This window comes from Mercurialis annua, linkage group LG6, assembly GCF_937616625.2.
Source record: "Mercurialis annua linkage group LG6, ddMerAnnu1.2, whole genome shotgun sequence".
In the NCBI taxonomy this organism is placed as follows: Eukaryota; Viridiplantae; Streptophyta; class Magnoliopsida; order Malpighiales; family Euphorbiaceae; genus Mercurialis; species Mercurialis annua.
The window spans coordinates 22,336,047-22,355,610 of record NC_065575.1 but is presented as its reverse complement, the minus strand read 5'-3'; the positions used below and the strand labels follow the sequence as shown (position 1 = coordinate 22,355,610).

Below are 19,564 nucleotides of genomic sequence, written 5' to 3'. Positions count from 1 at the left end.
ACGCTTCACCTTTTTAGCGATTTAAGCCAAACGTTTACAAACGTTACGAAACTACTCTAAACGCTTAACCTTTTTAGCGATTTAAGCGAAACGTTTACAAACGTTACGAAATAAGTCAAAACGTTTCACCTTTTTAGCGATTTAAGCCAAATGTTTACAAACGTTACAAAACAAATCCAAACGTTTCCCTTTTTTAGTGATTTAAGCCAAATATTTACAAACGTTACAAAACAAATCCAAACATTTCACCTTTTTAGCGACTGAAGCCAAACGTTTAGAAACGTTACAAAATAAAACCAAAAGTTTAAAATATTACAAAAAAATCCAAACGTTTCACTTTTTCAGCGATTTAAGCCAAACATTTACAAACGTTACGAAAAAAAACAAAACGTTTCCCCTTTTTAGCGATATAAGCCAAATGTTTACAAAAATTACGAAACAAATCCAAGCGTTTCACCTTTTTAGTGATTAATGCCAAACGTTTACAAACGTTAAGAAACAAATCCAAACGTTTCACCTTTTTCGCGATTTAAGCCAAACGTTTACCAACGTTACGAAATAAATCCTAGCGTTTCACCCTTTTAGCAATTTAAACCAAACGTTTATAACTTTAATAAACAAATCCAAACTTTTCACCTTTTAGTGATTTAAGTCAAACGTTTACAAACGTTATGAAAGAAATCAAATGTTTCACCTTTTTAGCGATTTAAGCCAAACGTTTACAAACGTTACGAACCAAAACCAAACGTTTCCCCTTTTTACCTATTTAAGCCAAACGTTTACAAACGTTACGAAACAAATCCATATTTTACATTTTTTGCGATTTAAGCAAAATATTTACAAACGTTACGAAACAAATCCAAGCGTTTCACATTGTTAGCAATATAAGCCAAACGTTTACAAACGTTACGAAGCAAATCCAAGCCTTTAAGCTTTTTATCAATTTAAGCCAAACGTTTACAAACATTACAAACTAATCCAAACGTTTCACCTTTTTTTGATTTAAGCCAAAAGTTCACAAACCTTAGGAAAGAAATCCAAATGTTTCCCGATTTTAGTGATTTAAGCCAAACGTTTACAAATGTTACGAAACAAAACCAAACGTTTCACCTTTTTTAGCGATTTAAACCAAATGTTTACAAACGTTACGAAACAAAATTAAATGTTTCCCCATTTTAGCGATTTAAGCCAAACGTTTATAAACATTTCAAATGATATAAAACAAATCTAAAAGTTTCACCTTTTTTGCAATTTAAGCCAAACGTTTACAAACGTAATGAAACAAATCCAAGCGTTTAACCTTTTTTTATCAATTTAAGCCAAACGTTTACAAACATTACAAACTAATCCAAACGTTTCACCTTTTTAGCGGTTTAAGCCAAACGTTTACAAATGTTACGAAACAAATCCAAAAGTTTAACATTTTTAGCAATTTAAGCCAAACGTTTACAAACGGTACGAAACAAATCCAAACGTTTCCCTATTTTGTCGATTAAAGCAAAACGTTTACAAACTTTACGAAACAAATTTATGAAACAAATCCAAACGTTTCACGTTTTTATCAATTTAAGCCAAACTCTTGCAAACGATGCGAAACTAATCCAAGCGTCTCACCTTTTTAGCAATATAAGCCAAATGTTTACAAACGTTACGAAACAAATCCAAATGTTTCCCCTTTTTAGCCAAACGTTTATAAACAAATCCAAGCGTCTCACCTTTTTAGCAATATAAGCCAAACGTTTACAAACGTTACGAAACAAATCCAAATGTTTCACCATTTTAGCCAAACGTTTATAAACAAATCCAAATGTTTCCCCATTTCTACCTTCTTAGCAATTTCAGCCAAACGTTTACCAACGTTACGAAACAAATCCAAACGTTTCACCTTTTTAGCAATTTAAGCTAAACGTTTGCAAACGTTACGAAATAAATCCAAACTTTTCACATTTTTAGCAATTTAAGCCAAACGTTTACAAACGTTACGAAAGAATTAATCCAAACGTTTCACCTTTTTAGCGATTTAAGCCGAACCTTTACAAATAAATCCAAATGTTTCACCTTTTTAGCTATTTAACTTTAACGTTTACAAACGTTACGAAACTAATCCAAACGTTTCCCTATTTTAGCGATTTAAGCCAAACGTTTAAAACATTACGAAACAAATCCAAACGCTTCACCTTTTTAGCGATTTAAGCCAAACGTTTACAAACGTTATGAAACTACTCCCAACGCTTAACCTTCTTAGCGATTTAAGCCAAACGTTTACAAACGTTACGAAATAAATTAAAACATTTTACCTTTGTAGCGATTTAAGCCAAACGTTTACAAATGTTACAAAACAAATACAAACGTTTCCCCTTTTTAGTGATTTAAGCCAAACATTTACAAACGTTACGAAACAAATCCAAACGTTTCCCTTTTTAGCGATTGAAGCCAAACGTTTAGAAATGATACAAAATAATACCAAAAGTTTAAAATGTTACGAAATAAATCCAAACGTTTCACTTTTTCAGCGATTTAAGCCAAATGTTTACAAACGTTAGGAAACAAAACGAAACTGTAATATCCCGTAAAAATCCTTAAAATTTCCGATGAGTTTCTGATTGGATTTTAGGATTTTTTTTTAAGTTTTGTGGTTCGATTCGTGACTAATTGGAGATAAGTACACTTCGGGTCGATTTGTGGTTCAACCAAAAAGGTTGAACCATATCTTTCGAATCTGGTCTCAAAGGAGACCTGATTCAAAAGATGAGTCTCGTACGAGACTACAAGGTCTCGTACGAGACCCATGAATTTTCAAGCCTGGTCTCGTACGAGACCAGGATTCCCGAACGGAACTCAGCCTTAAATGGCTGAGTCTCGTTCGAAATTATTCAGCTCTTAATGAGCTTGGCAGCCGGCCCTCTTTGCATTCGTTTTTAACCTAATTCCCTTCGGTATTTATAAACGCTTTCTTAACAAAAAATCTACACCACACTTCACTTAAATCCTAGTCGACATCCTCTTGCTCGTTCTCTGGTAAACGAAGCTGATACCGTCATCCAAACTCTGCTGTTCCGGTAAGTTTCATGACTCCTTTGATTTCAGTTTTAGCCTTAAACGGAAATTCTGTATTTCTGATCGTTCTCCTCCGTTTCTTAGTCGAAATCAAAACCGTTTAATCCCGGAGATCCTAGACTCTATTCTCTATGTTACTACTCTTTGATTTTGCAAAACGGTGTGCCGTCAATCTCGTTTCATTCGCCACCGTTTCACCGCGTTGGTACGTTAGTTTAATTCTGTTTCTAAATCACTGTTGCTGCTGAATTCCCTTACACTATTTGGCCATGAATTTGCTTGATTCATGGTTATGAATCTCTTGGGATGTTAGTTTGTTCATTAATGGAAGTGTCCGTTTTGATTTCGTACCTCTGTAAATCAATGTTCTCGGATACCATGGATTTTATTCCTTGTCTTGTTTTGTTACTGATATATGGTTATTGTTTGAGTTTATTGTTAGATTATATTTAATGACATAGGTTGATTGTATAGCTTGATCGATTGATAAGTTTGAGAGTTGAATTCATGATAAGAAATATTGCTGTAGCTAAAATGGAGCTTGCTTTGTGAATTCTTAAGTTTGGGCGGGGTTGTTTGATTTTGAAAGCTAGGTGATGGCTAAATAGCCATTGTAATCACCAAAATATTTTGCTTAAAACAAATAAATCCTTAAGGTTAAACTTTAACTAATAAATTGGATTTTATTTTGTTTATTAATTAAATATTGAAAACGATAGTTAATTATAAATTTAGTTAATATAATTACTCGGGTAATTTTAATAAATTAAGGATATCAATTTGGCATGAATTGGCTAAATTACAATTTAGCCCCTGAACTTATTTTATAACTTAATTAAGTGGATCTTTGATTAGTAACTTTATATTTCATTTTAATTATAAACAAAATAATTAATTTGATTTTAAACATCAAATTGACTAAAGTACAGTTAAGTCCCTAATTGGCTAAAGTACAGTTTAGTCCCTAATTGGCTGAAGTACAATTTAGTCCCTAATTGGTTAAAGTACAGTTTAGTCCCTAAACGTTTATAAACTTAAATGGTTAGATTCTTGGGTTGTAACTTGGGTTACTTGAAATTGAAGTTATTGAGTTCTGCTTTTAAAATGGATTATTATTTTATCGAATTATTTTATAAATATAAACTCGGGTTTATAATTGATAAACGTATATTGATTATTATTTAAGATTATTAAATAATATTTCTAAATCGGATTTTAAGCGATAACTCAATAGACTTGTAATAATTGTGCATTGCTACCTTTTGGGTATTTTTGTGTTGCTTTGGATTATTTAATTCCGACGTGTTATTTGTCCTAGTCCTATGTGGTGTCTAGTACTCTCTAGAGTTAGGGTCTGTTTTAGTAATTATTTTATTTGTCTAGACCCGTCTACTGTTCGCGCTTCAGAGGCGAACCAGGATTAGTTGCTTGCCGGTTATCACGTGGATTAGCAAGCAGTGAGTTTGTACTTACTATTTACCGCTTTATTAAGTAAATTGTTATTTTAAATATTAAATATATATATTGTACGTATATTTCGAACTGTTTTTATATTATGGCTCTTAGTTGGAACATGCTACCTAATGGGTATTATTAGGACTGCGTGCGCACCGGTAATGATCTGGGTAAGGTATTTATGGAAATGTGGTAACTCGGTGTGAGCATAGCTTTTGGGACTAAATAGAGTAACTCGGTGTAGCACACCTCTCGGGACCCTGGATATGGTAAAAGTGTGGTCAGTGGTAACTCGGTGTAGCTCAGCTCTCGGGAGCAGGCCTATTAGATTATGTTAATTATTTAGAATTGTGGATTAGGGTTCCAACTACTATTCGTAATATCGTTATTAAATGTTTTAAACGTTTTAAAAGGTTTTCCACTTGATAAATGTAAATAGTGGTATAAACTCATCTCAGTATATCTAACCCCGTTGTTTTCCCAATTTTTCCCAAGATTATGATCTGAGAGAGTATGGTGATCTCCGCATTTACTTTTTCTCGGAGGTTCCATTTATTTTAGTAGAACTATCAAACTATTTTATTCTTAGACCGCAGTAGTTGACTAGACGTCTATATTATTATTATAGATATTGTCGGATTGGTCCAACTAGATATATTGCTCTGGCATGTTACATTATTTACACTGGTTTATGTTATGCCTATTTTTAGACTCAGAATTGGATGAGCATGTTATATTAATTGTTGAATATTATAACTGCTAGAATTAGGCTGAAGTCTCGGTTTCCCCCTAGCATTGGTTTTCTGCAGGTTCAGTTGAATTGTATATTATAAGCAAGGCTATCTACGGGTGTTGGTACTATATTACCCATGCCCTAGCGCCGGTCACGATTCAGGAAAATGGGTCGTGACAGAAACATTTCCCCTTTTTAGCCAAATGTTTACAAACGTTACGAAACAAATCCAAGCTTGGTATCAGAGCTTTGGTTTCAAACCAAGGCCATTGCTTGCTATGTGTTTACTCTGTTAAGTTTGGTTGTGTCTTAGGAACTACTGCGGATATAGGATTCTGTCATGTCTTTAAAAACGTCATCTATTGATTTTAAAACATTCTGCCTACACCAATAGGATTGCGTCGAGTCAGTCATTATTTGTTGATTTGATGCTTTTAATTGTTAATGCTATTTCACTTGGGTGAACATTTTATTGCTGTTGATTTCTTGGGAAATCCTATATGTTGCTTGTTTTGTTCATACTTGGGTATGAAATATCTGTTATTTAAGTTGTTGTTGCTCAATCTTAGGATATGGACAACGTTATTCGTACTCGTGCTCGTGCTGCGGCAGAGCAAGAAGCTGTGGCTGATGATGCGATTTCCATGGAAGTCGATCAGAACGCACCACCAGTTCAGGCAAATGCTGGACGTGGTCGAGGTGGAGGTGCTGGCAGAGGTAGAGGTGCTGGTAGAGGCAGAGGAGCTGGTGCTGGTAGAGGTGGAGCTAGAGGGCGCGGTGCAGCAGGTGTTCAGGCACCGAATGTGCAGCAGGCACCAAATATGCAAGCGTTCGACTTCACTACTTTCTTGGCTGGCGTTGTCGAGATGCAGAACAATCAGGCTCTACTGCAGAATCAGTGTAATATACTGGGTCAGTTAGCGCAGCAACAGCAACCTCAGGTTGGTGCTGTAGCTGGTATTGGTGGAAATGCTGGTGACGGTCATATTCCAACAGACAGAGAGTTGGTGATGACCTACTTGAAGTTGAATCCGACTTCTTTTGATGGTACTGGGGATGCTCTTGACTTTTTGGAGGAATTTGAGTACAACAGTCAGAGGATTCAAGCGTCTGATCGTCAATCAGTGATGCTTGTGGAAATGTCGCTGAAGGGTCCAGCTAAGGATTGGTATCGCGATAACATCAGGCCAGTTATGGATACTTTGCCTTGGGCTGATTTTGTGACCAGGTTCAGAGGTTACTATCTACCCTTCTCTGTTACTGAGAGTTTCAGAGAAAAGCTGCTCACTTTGAAGAAGGGGGATAGATCAGTGACAGACTACACTACTGAGTTTGTACGTTTGGGGCGGTTTGCTACAGATCTACAGGGTGATCAAGAGCGAGTGAACGACCGTTATGTTAGGGGTTTAGGCTCGGAGTTTCTTCCTTTGCTGATAGGGACAAACATGGAGTTTGCTCGGTTAGTGGATAGTGCGCGGCGGATGGAGAATTCGATGGTTCAGTTTGGGACGATCTCTGACCCTTTCCAGAATCAGAAGGGAAAGAGTGACGTTCCTAGTGGGGGGCAGCAGGCCCCAGTGCAGCATGGTAGTGGGAACTACTACAGTGGCTCTTCTCAGGCCAACAGGGGGAGTCGACGGACTCACAACAAAGGGAGGCATAGTGCCAGGAGTGCTCCGTATAGTTCCAGTAGCAGTGGGAGCAACCGTGGTTCAGGACGCGGGTACAGTGGTGGATCGAACATTCCGTTCTGCCAGAATTGCAGACGCAGGCACTATGGTCAGTGTCAGTTAGCTCCTGGAGGTTGTTTTACTTGTGGCCAGCCGGGTCATTTTTCTAGGGAGTGTCCGACATCTGGGCAGCAGATGTCTAACTCCAGTGTGGCGCAGTCATCTTATCAGCAGCAGAGACCTGCGTTTACACAGTCTGTAGGGTACTCTCAACCTGCAGCATCTTTTGGTGGCCAACGGGGCCGTGGTTCTGGTGGCAGAGGTTTTGGTGGCCGTGGTAACGGCGGTAGAGGTTCCAACGGTTATGGTACTGGACAGAGTTCGCAGCAGCAGCCGCAGGGTCAGGCCAGAGTGTTCGCACTTACTCCTCAGGATGCGCGTGCATCAAATGCTGTGGTGCAAGGTACCATTCCGATTTCTTTTACTGATGCTTTGGTATTATTTGATGCGGGTGCGACCCATTCGTTTGTTTCTACTTGTTTTGCTGGGAAATTGGGTAGAGCACCATCTGTTTTGAGTGAACCTCTAGCTGTGTCTACACCTATGTCTGAAGGTGTAGTAGTGGACGTCGTCTATCCTTCTTGTCCTGTGGTTATTCAGGGTAGAGAATTATGTGCTGATTTGATTGTACTTGACGTTCTTTCTTTTGATGTTATCTTGGGGATGGACTGGTTGTCACGCCATTATGCTTCTATTGACTGTCGAAGGAAGTCAGTCGAGTTCAGGATTCCAGGTGGTCTACCTTTTTCCTTTCAGGGAGAGAAGGCAGAGACACCTAAGAATCTGATTTCCGCCATCAAGGCGAAGCGGATGTTAGGCAAGGGTTGCCAGGGTTTTCTTGCTGTGGTTCGTGATTTGGAGACTAGTAGTGGTGATATGCATAGTGTTTCGATAGTGAATGAGTTCACTGATGTGTTTCCAGAGGAATTGCCTGGATTACCACCTGATCGTGATATTGAGTTTTGCATTGATGTGGTTTCTGGTACAGCTCCGATTTCGATACCGCCGTATCGGATGGCTCCTGTAGAGCTGAAGGAGTTGAAGGACCAGTTAGAAGAGTTGTTGGATAGCGGGTTCATCAGACCGAGTATTTCTCCGTGGGGTGCTCCAGTTCTGTTTGTAAAGAAGAAGGACGGTTCCTTTCGGCTCTGTATCGACTACAGACAGTTGAATAAGGCTACTGTCAAGAACAGATATCCTCTTCCTCGCATCGATGATCTGTTTGACCAGTTGCAGGGTGCGAAGTGTTTTTCCAAGATTGATTTGAGGTCTGGGTATCATCAGCTTCGGATCCGTGATGCAGATGTGCCTAAGACTGCTTTTCGGACTCGTTATGGACATTTTGAGTTTCTGGTTATGTCCTTTGGTCTGACGAATGCACCAGCAGCGTTTATGGATATGATGAACAGAGTGTTCAAGCCGTTTTTGGATCAATTTGTTATCGTCTTCATTGATGACATTTTGATCTATTCTCGGAGTGAGGAGGAGCATGCTTATCATTTGAGGACTATACTACAGACGTTGCGTGAGCATCAGTTGTACGCTAAGTTCTCAAAATGTGAGTTCTGGTTGGATCAGGTTACCTTTCTAGGACACGTGGTGTCGAAAGATGGGATCAAGGTTGATCCGAAGAAGATTGAGGCGGTCATGGATTGGCAAAGGCCAAGGTCAGTTACCGAGATCAGAAGTTTTCTGGGTTTAGCTGGCTACTATCGTCGGTTCGTGCAAGATTTCTCCAGAATATCTGCACCTTTGACTAAACTGACACAGAAGGGTGTCAAGTTTGAGTGGACTGACAAGTGCGAGGCGAGCTTTGAGAAGCTCAAGGAGATTTTGACTACAGCTCCGGTGTTGGCATTGCCTTCTGGCATTGATGGTTTCACAGTGTATTGTGATGCGTCTCGGATTGGTTTGGGTTGCGTGCTGATGCAACATGGCCAGGTGATTGCCTATGCTTCCAGACAGTTGAAGAAGCATGAGGTGAATTACCCTACTCATGATTTAGAGTTGGCAGCTGTGGTTTTTGCGCTGAAAATCTGGAGACATTATTTGTATGGTGCTACTTGTGAGATTTTCACTGATCATAAGAGTCTGAAATATATCTTTGATCAGAGAGAGTTGAATTTGAGACAGAGAAGGTGGTTAGAGTTGCTGAAAGACTATGACTGTACTATTCAGTACCATCCTGGTAAGGCTAATGTGGTAGCCGATGCGTTAAGTCGCAAATCTTCGGGCAGCTTGGCTCATATTTCTGAGATTGGGCGTAGACCCATGGTTAGAGAGTGGCACAGTTTGATAGCTTCAGGCTATGGATTTCAAATTTCTCAGACTGGTTGTTTGTTAGCACAGTTACAAGTGCAACCCGTTTTGATTGATCGGATCAAAGCTTTACAAGCTGAGGATTCACAGTTGAAACGGATTATTGAGGAGGTTCAGCAGGATGGAAATCCTGAATTTACATTTGTGGATGGTGTTCTGAGACATGGTTCGAGATTGTGTGTTCCGGATTCAGATGGTTTGAGGGACCAGATCTTGGAGGAAGCGCACAAGTCTGCTTATAGTGTTCATCCGGGTTCTACTAAGATGTACCATGATCTTAAGGGTACCTATTGGTGGAGCGGGATGAAGAAGGATGTCGCTGAGTATGTTTCTAAGTGTCTGACGTGCCAGCAGGTGAAGCTGGAGCATCAGAGACCTTTTGGCTATCTGCAGCCACTACCTATTCCAGAGTGGAAGTGGGAGCGGATTGCTATGGATTTTGTGGTTGGGTTACCACGTACTCGACCGGGATACGACTCCATCTGGGTGATAGTTGACCGTATGACCAAGTCAGCTCATTTCCTTCCGATTAAGGTTTCGTATACTGCTTCGAGGTTGGCTCAGTTGTACATCGACAGGATTGTCAGTTTGCATGGTGTACCGGTTTCTATTGTTTCAGACAGAGGTTCTGTGTTTACTTCGAGGTTTTGGAAAGCGTTACAGGAATCCTTGGGTTCTCGGTTGGATTTCAGTACAGCTTTTCATCCTCAGACTGACGGTCAGTCTGAGAGGACTATTCAGACGTTGGAGGATATGCTCAGGATGTGTGTTCTCGATTTTCAGGGTAGCTGGGATACTCATTTGCCGTTGATTGAGTTTTCCTATAACAACAGTTATCATGCGAGTATCGAGATGGCGCCGTATGAGGCTTTGTATGGGCGCAAGTGTAGATCTCCTATCTGTTGGGAGGAGGTCGGAGAGCGTAAACTCTCGGGAGCGGAGATCATTCAGATTACCTCCGAGAAGGTACCGTTGATTAAGCGGAGGTTAGAGACTGCTTTTAGTCGGCATAAGAGTTATGCTGATCCGAAGAGGAAAGACATTGAGTTCCAGGTTGGTGATTTCGTATTTCTTCGGGTTTCGCCTATGAAAGGCGTGGTTCGTTTTGGTGTCAAGGGAAAGTTGGCACCGAGGTATATTGGTCCTTATGAGATTTCGGAGAGGATTGGAGCTGTGGCTTATCGTCTGGTTCTACCGCCAGACATGTCGTTAGTACATCCGGTGTTTCACGTTTCTATGTTGAGAAAGTGCATTTCTGATCCTTCGCACGTGATTGTGCCTCAGAGTGTTGAGATTGACCAGGAGCTGTCCTATGAGGAACAGCCAGTTGAGATTGTTGATACGCAGGTGCGTAAATTGCGGAACAAGGAGATTCCGATGGTCAAAGTTCTCTGGCGCAATCATTCTGTAGAGGAGTGTACTTGGGAGACCGAGTTGGATATGCGGAATCGCTATCCTTTTCTATTTCCGTGAGGTACAACATCTTGTTTTTCTGCGACTTTGTAGTTTTTACTTGTATTACGTGTTGTTCTGATGTGATTTACTTGTAGTGTTAAATTCGAGGACGAATTTTTAATTAGTTGGGGAGAATGTAATATCCCGTAAAATTTTAATTTTATTTTGTTAATTTCCAACGTGGTTCCGGAGGCGTTTTGAGGGGTATTTGAAGTTTCGTAAATTTTGTGGTCCGATTCGTCTTCGGTTCGGTTTTAAAAAAAATTTAATAAACTTCTCCCTTGGGTCTTGGTTCAACCAAATGGTTGAACCAAGGAATTAACCAGGTCTCGTAAGAGACCTGACGATTTCCCGTACAGTCCCGTTCGGGACTGTGCCTGACCCGTACGGGACTGTGCAATTTTTGCACTGGTCTCGTACGAGACCAGGCTGTCCCGAACGAGAACTCAGCATTTTTGCTGAGTCTCGTTCGAGACTTGTAACGGCTGAGTGAGGTATTGATTTCAGCCGTTACGTATCCGATCTTGTTTCCCTTTTTGGCTGATTTGATTCCACTCTTTCCTTCTCTACATATTCAGCTAGCCCTAGCCACCATCCTTCTCTTTTCTCTTCATGTTTTTCACCTCCAAAATCTGCTCCAACTCAGCCCCGTGGTAAGTGTTCTTAACCTTTTCCATTTCAGATTTTTAGCTTTGAACATACTTCGGTTTTCTGATCCGTGTGTGTTCGTTTCTAGATCGAAACTGAAACCGTTTGATCTCAGGCGTTCTAGACTCGTTTACCTTCGATTCAATTCGTTCGCTTCGCTTAACGGTACGCCGTTGATCTCGTTCTTTTGCCGTTCGGTTTATCGCTTTGGTTTTGATAAAATTCTGTTCTTGATTTGTTGGTTGCTGCCGTTGTGTTCCTTCACGCATTAGGCTTAGGTTTTGTTTCTTCTTCATGGTTTGGCATCCTTGTTAATGGGTTAATTAGATTTTGGTTAAATATTGTCATGCCATGATCTTGAGTTTTGCCGAATGGTTCTTGTTAATTCTTGTGATTTGGTTGTGTTTAATTGTTGGGTTATAGAATGAAGGTGGTATGATTGGATTGGGATTGTTGGATTCGTATTCAGTGTTTAGGTTGTTAGTTATAGTGAATGAGATTTAGTTTGGTTTTGATTCTTTCAAATGAGAAATGGCGGCATGAACATGGCTCTGTTCTTTTTCTCTTTGTTGAAGATGATGGCTTAATAGCCACTTTAGCCACCAAGTTATTTTGCTTAAATAAAATCAATCCTTTAAGTTTAACTTTAACTAATAACTTGGGTTTTATTTTGAATATAAATTAAATAGTGGAAATGATAGATAATCATAAATTAAGTTAATATAATTACTCGGGTAAATATATTTGTTTTCAAATGTCGTTTTGTCAAAAGTTGGCTAAATTACAATTTAGCCCCTAAACTTATTTTATAATTTAATTAAATGGATTCTTGGTTGGTTACTTCATATTTTATCTTAATTATAAAACAAGAGCTAATAATCGAGTTTGAATATCAAATTGGCTAAATTACAATTTAGTCCCTAATTGGCAAAAGTACAGTTTAGTCCCTTATTGGCTAAAGTGCAATTTAGTCCCAAAACTTTTATTTGACTTATATGATTAAGTTTTTGGGGTTGTAACTTGGGTTACTTGAAATTGAAGTTATTGAGTTCCGCTTTTAAAATGGATTATTATTTTGTTAAATTGCTTTATAAAGATAAACTCGGGTTTATATTTGATAAACGTTTTGAGTCGGATTAGACTTGGGTCATCCGACAAGTGAGGTTAGCTTGGTAGTTATTGGTAACTCGGCTAACCCACTATTTGGAAATTATTTATTATTTAAAGTTTTTAAATAATATTTATATATTGGATTTTAAGCGGGGACTCAATAGACTTATATTATTTGGGCTTTATTACCTTTTGTATATATTTGTGTTATTTTGGATTGTTTATTTACTACGTGTTAATTGTGCTAGTCTTATGTGGTGTCTAGTACTCTCTAGAGTTAGGGTCTGATTTTAATAATTATTTTATTTGTCTAGACTCGTCTACTGTTCGTGCTTCAGAGGCGAACCAGAGTTAGTGCTTGCCGGTATTTCACGTGGATTAGCAAGCAGTGAGTTTATATTTACTATTTACCGCTTTATTAAGTAAATTGTTATTTTAATATTAAATATATATACTGTACGTATATTTCGAACTGTTTTTATATTATGGCTCTTAGTTGGAACGTGCTACCTAATGGGCATCATTAGGACTGCGTGCGCACCGGTATTGATCTGGGTAAGGTATATATGGAAATATGGTAACTCGGTGTGAGCATAGCTCTCGGGACCAGGTAGAGTAACTCGGTGTAGCTCAGCTCTCGGGACTCTGGTATAAGTGTGGTCAGTGGTAACTCGGTGTAGCTCAGCTCTCGGGACCAGACCTATTGGATTATGATTATTATTTAGAATTGTGGATTAGGGTTCCAACTACTATCCGTAATATCGTTATTTAATGTTTTAAACGTTTTTAAATGTTTTCCACTTAATAAATGTAGATAGTGGTATGAACTCATCTCAGTATATCTGACCCCGTTGTTTTTCCCAATTTTCCCAGGGTTATGATCTGAGAGAGTCGGGTGATCTCCGCATTTACTTTTCCTCGGAGGTTCCATTATTTTGATATACTGTCAAACTATTTTATTCTTAGACCGCAGTAGTTGACTAGACGTCTTTACTATTATTACAGTTGTTTTGTCGGATTGGTTCGACTGGTTATATTGCTCTGGCATGTTTTGTAGTTATTTCGGATTATTTATGTTATGCCTATTTTTAGACTCAGAATTGAATAAGCATGTTATATTAACTGTTGATTATTATAACTGCTAGTTTAGGCTGAAGTCTCGGTTGCCCCCGAGCATTGGTTTTCTGCAGGTTTATGTGTTTATGAGTTAAATGAAAGGCTAGCTACGGGTTTCGGTACTACATTACCCATACCCTAGCGCCGGTCGCGATTCATGAAAATGGGTCGTGACAGTTTCACCTTTTTAGCGATTTAAGCCAAACGTTTACAAACATTAAGAAACAAATCCAAACGTTTCACCTTTTTAGCGATTTAAGCCAAACGTTTACAAACGTTACGAAATAATTCCTAGCTTTTCACCCTTTTAGCAATTGAAGCCAAACGTTTATAACTTTATGAAACAAATCCAAACTTTTCACCTTTTTAGCGATTTAAGCCAAACGTTTACAAACGTTACGAAAGAAATCCAAATGTTTCACCTTTTTAGCGATATAAGCCAAACGTTTGCAAACATTACGAAACAAAACCAAACGTTTCCCCTTTTTACCTATTTAAGCCAAACGTTTACAAACGTTACGAAACAAATCCATATTTTACATTTTTAGCGATTAAAGCAAAACATTTACAAACGTTACGAAACAAATCCAAACGTTTCACCTTTTTAGCAATATAAGCCAAACGTTTACAAACGTTACGAAAAAAATCCAAACGTTTCCCCTTGTTAGCCAAACGTTTAGAAACGTTTAGAAACAAATCCAAACTTTTCCCCATTTTTACTTTTTTAGCCATTTTAGCCAAACGTTTACAATTGTTACAAAACTAATCCAAACGTTTCACCTTTTTAGCAATTTAAGCCAAATGTTTACAAACATTACGAAACAAATCCAAGCATTTCACCTTTTTAGAAATTTAAGCCAAACGTTTACAAACGTTATGAAACAAAACCAAACGTTTATAATGTTACGAAGCAAATCCAACATTTCACCTTTTTAGTGATATAAGTCAAACGTTTATAACGTTATGAAGTAAATCCAAACATTATGAAACAAAACGTTACGAAACAAACCCAAACGTTTCACCTTTGTAGCAATTTAAGCCAAACGTATACAAACGTTACGAAACAAATCCAAATGTTTCCCCTTTTTGGCGATTTAAGCCAAATGTTTACAAACGTTAGGAAACAAATCCAAGCGTTTCACCTTTTTAGAGATTTAAGCCAAACGTTTACAAACGTTACGAAACAAATCCAAATGTTTCACATTTTTAGAAATTTAAGCCGAACGAAACAAACATTACAAAACAAATCCTAACGTTTACAAACGATACAAAAAAAATCCAAATCTTTCCCCATTTTAGCGATTTAAACCAAATGTTTACTAACATTACAAAACAAATCCAAGCGTTTCACTTTTTTAGCAATTTAAGCCAAACATTTACAAATGTTATGAAAAAAATCCAAGCGTTTCGAAACAAATCCAAACGTTTACAAACAAATGAAATGTTTCACCTTTTTAGTGATTTAAGCCAAACGTTTGCAAACCATACTAAACAAATCGAAACGTTTCCCGATTTTAGCGATTTAAGCCAAACGTTTACAAATGTTACGAAACAAATCTAAATGTTTCATCTTTTTTAGCGATTTAAGCCAAACGTTTACAAAGATTACGAAACAAAACCAAACGTTTCCACATTTTAGCGTTTTAAGCCAAACGTTTATAAACGTTACGAAACAAATCCAAACGTTTCCCCTTTTTAGCAATTTAAGCCAAACGATTACAAACGTTACGAAACAAATCAAAGCGTTTCACCTTTTTAGCAATTTAAGCCAAACGTTTACAAATTTTACGAAACAAATCCAAACATTTATCCTATTTAGCGATTTAAGCCAAACGTTTACAAATGTTACAAAACAAAATTAAATGTTTCGCCATTTTAGCGATTTAAGCGAAACATTTATAAACATTACGAAGAAAATCCAAATGTTTCACATATTTAGCGATGTAAGCCGAACGTTTACAAACATTACAAACTAATCCAAACGTTTCACCTTTTTTGCGATTAACGCCAAACGTTTACAAACGTTACAAAACAAATACAAACGTTTTCCCTTTTTATTGATATAAGTCAAACGTTTACAAACCAAAGGAAAGAAATCCAAATGTTTCCCTATTTTATCGATTTAAGCCAAACGTTTACAAACGTTACGAAACAAAACCAAACGTTTCACCCTTTTTAGAGATTTAAACCAAACGTTTACAAACGTTACGAAACAAAATTAAATGTTTTTCCATTTCAGCGATTTAAGCCAAAAGTTTATAAACGTTAGGAAACAAATCCAAACATTTCACCTTTTTAGCAATTTAAGCCAAACGTTACAAATCAAATCCAAGCGTTTCACCTTTTTATCAGTTTTAGCCAAATGCTTACAAACATTACGAAACAAATCCAAACGTTTCACCTATTTAGTGATTTAAGCCAAACGTTTACAAATAATACAAAACAAATCTAAACGTTTCACCTTTCTAGCCATTTAAGCCAAACGTTTACAAACGTTACGAAGCAAATCTAAGCGTTTAACCTTTTTATCAATTTAACCAAACGTTTACAAACATTACAAACTAATCCAAACGTTTCATGTTTTTAGCGATTAACGGCAAACGTTTACAAACGTTACGAAAGAAATCCAAATGTTTCACCTTTTTAGCCAAACGTTTATAAAAGTTATAAAATAAATCCAAACATTTCCCCATTTTTACCTTCTTAGCTATTTCAGCCAAACGTTTACCAACGTTACGAAACAAATCCAAACGTTTCACCTTTTTAGCAATTTAAGCCAAAAATTTACAATCATTACGAAACAAATCCAAGCATTTCACCTTTTTAGCAATTTAAGCCAAACGTTTACTAACGTTACAAAATAAATCCAAACTTTTCACCCTTTTAGCAATTTAAGCCAAACATTTACAAACTTTACGAAAGAATTAATCCCACCGTTTCACCTTTTTAGCGATTTAAGCCGAACCTTTACAAACAAATCCAAACGTTTCACCTTTTTAGCGATTTAAGTTTAACGTTTACAAACGTTACCAAAGTAATCCAAACGTTTCCCCATTTTAGCAATTTAAGCCAAACGTTTACAAACGTTACGAAACAAATACAAACGTTTCGCCTTTTTATTGATATAAGCCAAATGTTTACAAACTTTAGGAAAGAAATCCAAATGTTTCCCTATTTTAGCGATTTAAGCCAAACGTTTACAAACGTTACGAAACAAAACCAAACGTTTCACCCTTTTTAGCGATTTAAACCAAACGTTTACAAACATTACGAAACAAAATTAAATGTTTCGCCATTTTAGCGATTTAAGCCAAACGTTAGGAAACAAATCCAAACGTTTCCCCTTTTTAGCAATTTAAGCAAAACGTTTACAAACGATACGAAACAAATCCAAGCGTTTCACCTTTTAATCAATTTAAGCCAAACGTTTACAAACATTACGAAACAAATCCAAACGTTTCACCTATTTAGCGATTTAAGCCAAACGTTTACAAATGATACAAAACAAATCTAAATGTTTCATCTTTTTAGCAATTTAAGCCAAACGTTTACAAATGTTTCGAAGCAAATCCAAGCGTTTTACCTATTTACGATTTAAGCCAAACGTTTACAAATGATACATAACAAATCTAAACGTTTCCCCTTTTTAGCAATTGAAGCCAAACGTTTACAAACGTTATGAAACAAATCCAAACGTTTTGCCTTTTCATTGATATAAGCCAAACGTTTACAAACCTTAGGAAAGAAATCCAAATGTTTTCCTATTTTAGCGATTTAAGCCAAACGTTTACAAACGTTATGAAACAAAACCAAACGTTTCACCCTTTTTAGCGATTTAAACCAAATGTTTACAAACGTTATGGAACAAAATTAAATGTTTAGTCATTTTAGCGATTTAAGCCAAACGTTTATCAATGCTAGGAAACAAATCCAAACATTTCACCTATTTAGCGATTTAAGCCAAACGTTTACAAACGTTAGGAAACAAAGCCAAACATTTCACCCTTTTTAGCGATTTAAACCAAACGTTACGAAAAAAATTAAATGTTTCGCCATTTTAGCGGTTTAAGCCAAATGTTTATAAACGTTAGGAAACAAATCGAAACGTTTCGCTTATTTGGCGATTTAAGCCAAATGTTTACAAATGATAAAAAAACAAATTGAAACGTTTTATCTTTTTAGCAATTTAAGCCAAACGTTTACAAACGTTACGAAAACAAATACAAACGTTTCGGCTTTTTATTGATCTAAGCCAAACGTTTACAAACCTTAGGAAAGAAATCCAAATGTTTTCCTATTTTAGCGATTTAAGCCAAACGTTTACAAACGTTGCGAAACAAAACAAAATGTTTCACCCTTTTTAGGGATTTAAACCAAACGTTTACACACATTATGAAACTAAATTAAATGTTTCGCCATTTTAGCGATTTAAGCCAAATATTTATAAACGTTAGGAAACAAATCCAAACGTTTCCCCTATTTAGCGATTTAAGCCAAACGTTTACAATTGATACAAAAAAAATCTAAACTTTTCCCCTTTTTAGCAATTTAAACCAAACGTTTACAAACGTTACGAAACAAATACAAACGTTTCGCCTTTTTATTGATATAAGCCAAACGTTTACAAAAATTAGAAAAGATATCCAAATGTTTCCCTATTTTAGCGATTTAAGCCAAACGTTTACAAACGTTACGAAACAAAACCAAACGTTTCACCCTTTTTAGCGATTTAAACCAAACGTTTACAAACTCACGAAACAAAATTAAATGTTTCGCCATTTAAGAGATTTAAGTGAAACGTTTATAAACATTACGAAACAATCGAAACGTTTCACCTATTTAGCGATTTAAGCCAAACGTTTACAAGTAATACAAAACAAATCGAAACGTTTCACCTTTTTAGCAATTTAAGCCAAACATTTACAAACGTTACGAAACAAATACAAACGTTTCGCCTTTTTATTGATATAAGTCAAACGTTTACAAACCTTAGAAAAGAAATCCAAATGTTTCCCTATTTTATCGATTTAAGCCAAACGTTTACAAACGTTATGAAACAAAACCAAACATTTCACCCTTTTAGCGATTTAAACCAAACGTTTACAAACGTTACGAAACAAAATTAAAAGTTTTGCCATTTTAGCGATTTTAGCCAAACGTTTATAAACGTTAGGAAACAAATCCAAACGTTTCACCTTTTTAGCAATTTAAGCCAAACGTTTACAAACGTTACGAAACAAATCCATGCGTTTCAACTTTTTATCAATTTAAGCCAAACGTTTACAAACATTACGAAACAAATCCAAACGTTTCCCCTATTTAGCGATTTAAGCCAAACGTTTACAAATGATACAAAACAAATCTAAACGTTTCCCCTTTTTAGCAATTTAAGCCAAAGGTTTACAAATGTTACGAAGCAAATCCAAGCGTTTAACCTTTTTATCAATTTAAGCCAAACGTTTACAAACAATACAATTTAATCCAAACGTTTCCCCTTTTTAGCGATTAACGCCAAACGTTTACAAACATTACGAAACAAATCCAAATGCTTCTCCTTTTTAGTAATTTAAGCCAAACGTTTACAAACGTTATGAAACCAATCCAAGAATTTCACCTTTTTAGCAATTTAAGCCAAACGTTTACAAACGTTACAAAATAAATCCAAACGTTTCACCTTTTTAGCAATTTAAGCCAAACGTTTACAAACGTTATGAAAGAATTAATCCAAACGTTTCACCTTTTTAGCGATTTAAGCGGAACCTTTACAAACAAATCCAAACGTTTCACCTTTTTAGCGATTTAAGCTTAACGTTTACAAACGTTACGAAACTAATCCAAACATTTCCCTATTTTAGCGATTTAAGCCAAACGTTTACAAACGTTACGAAACAAATATAAATGTTTTGCCTTTTTATTGATAAAAGCCAAACGTTTACAAACC

The 19,564-nt window shown here is 36.8% G+C and overlaps 1 long non-coding RNA gene across 1 annotated transcript; it reads left to right on the top strand.

The window, feature by feature from the left end:
- The first annotated feature begins 12,785 nt into the window (after positions 1-12,785).
- Positions 12,786-13,527, top strand: LOC130015642 (uncharacterized). The gene is made up of 2 exons (XR_008790937.1): positions 12,786-12,895; positions 13,381-13,527. It is a non-coding gene; the product is annotated as an uncharacterized LOC130015642 (long non-coding RNA).
- The last annotated feature ends 6,037 nt before the right edge of the window (positions 13,528-19,564 follow it).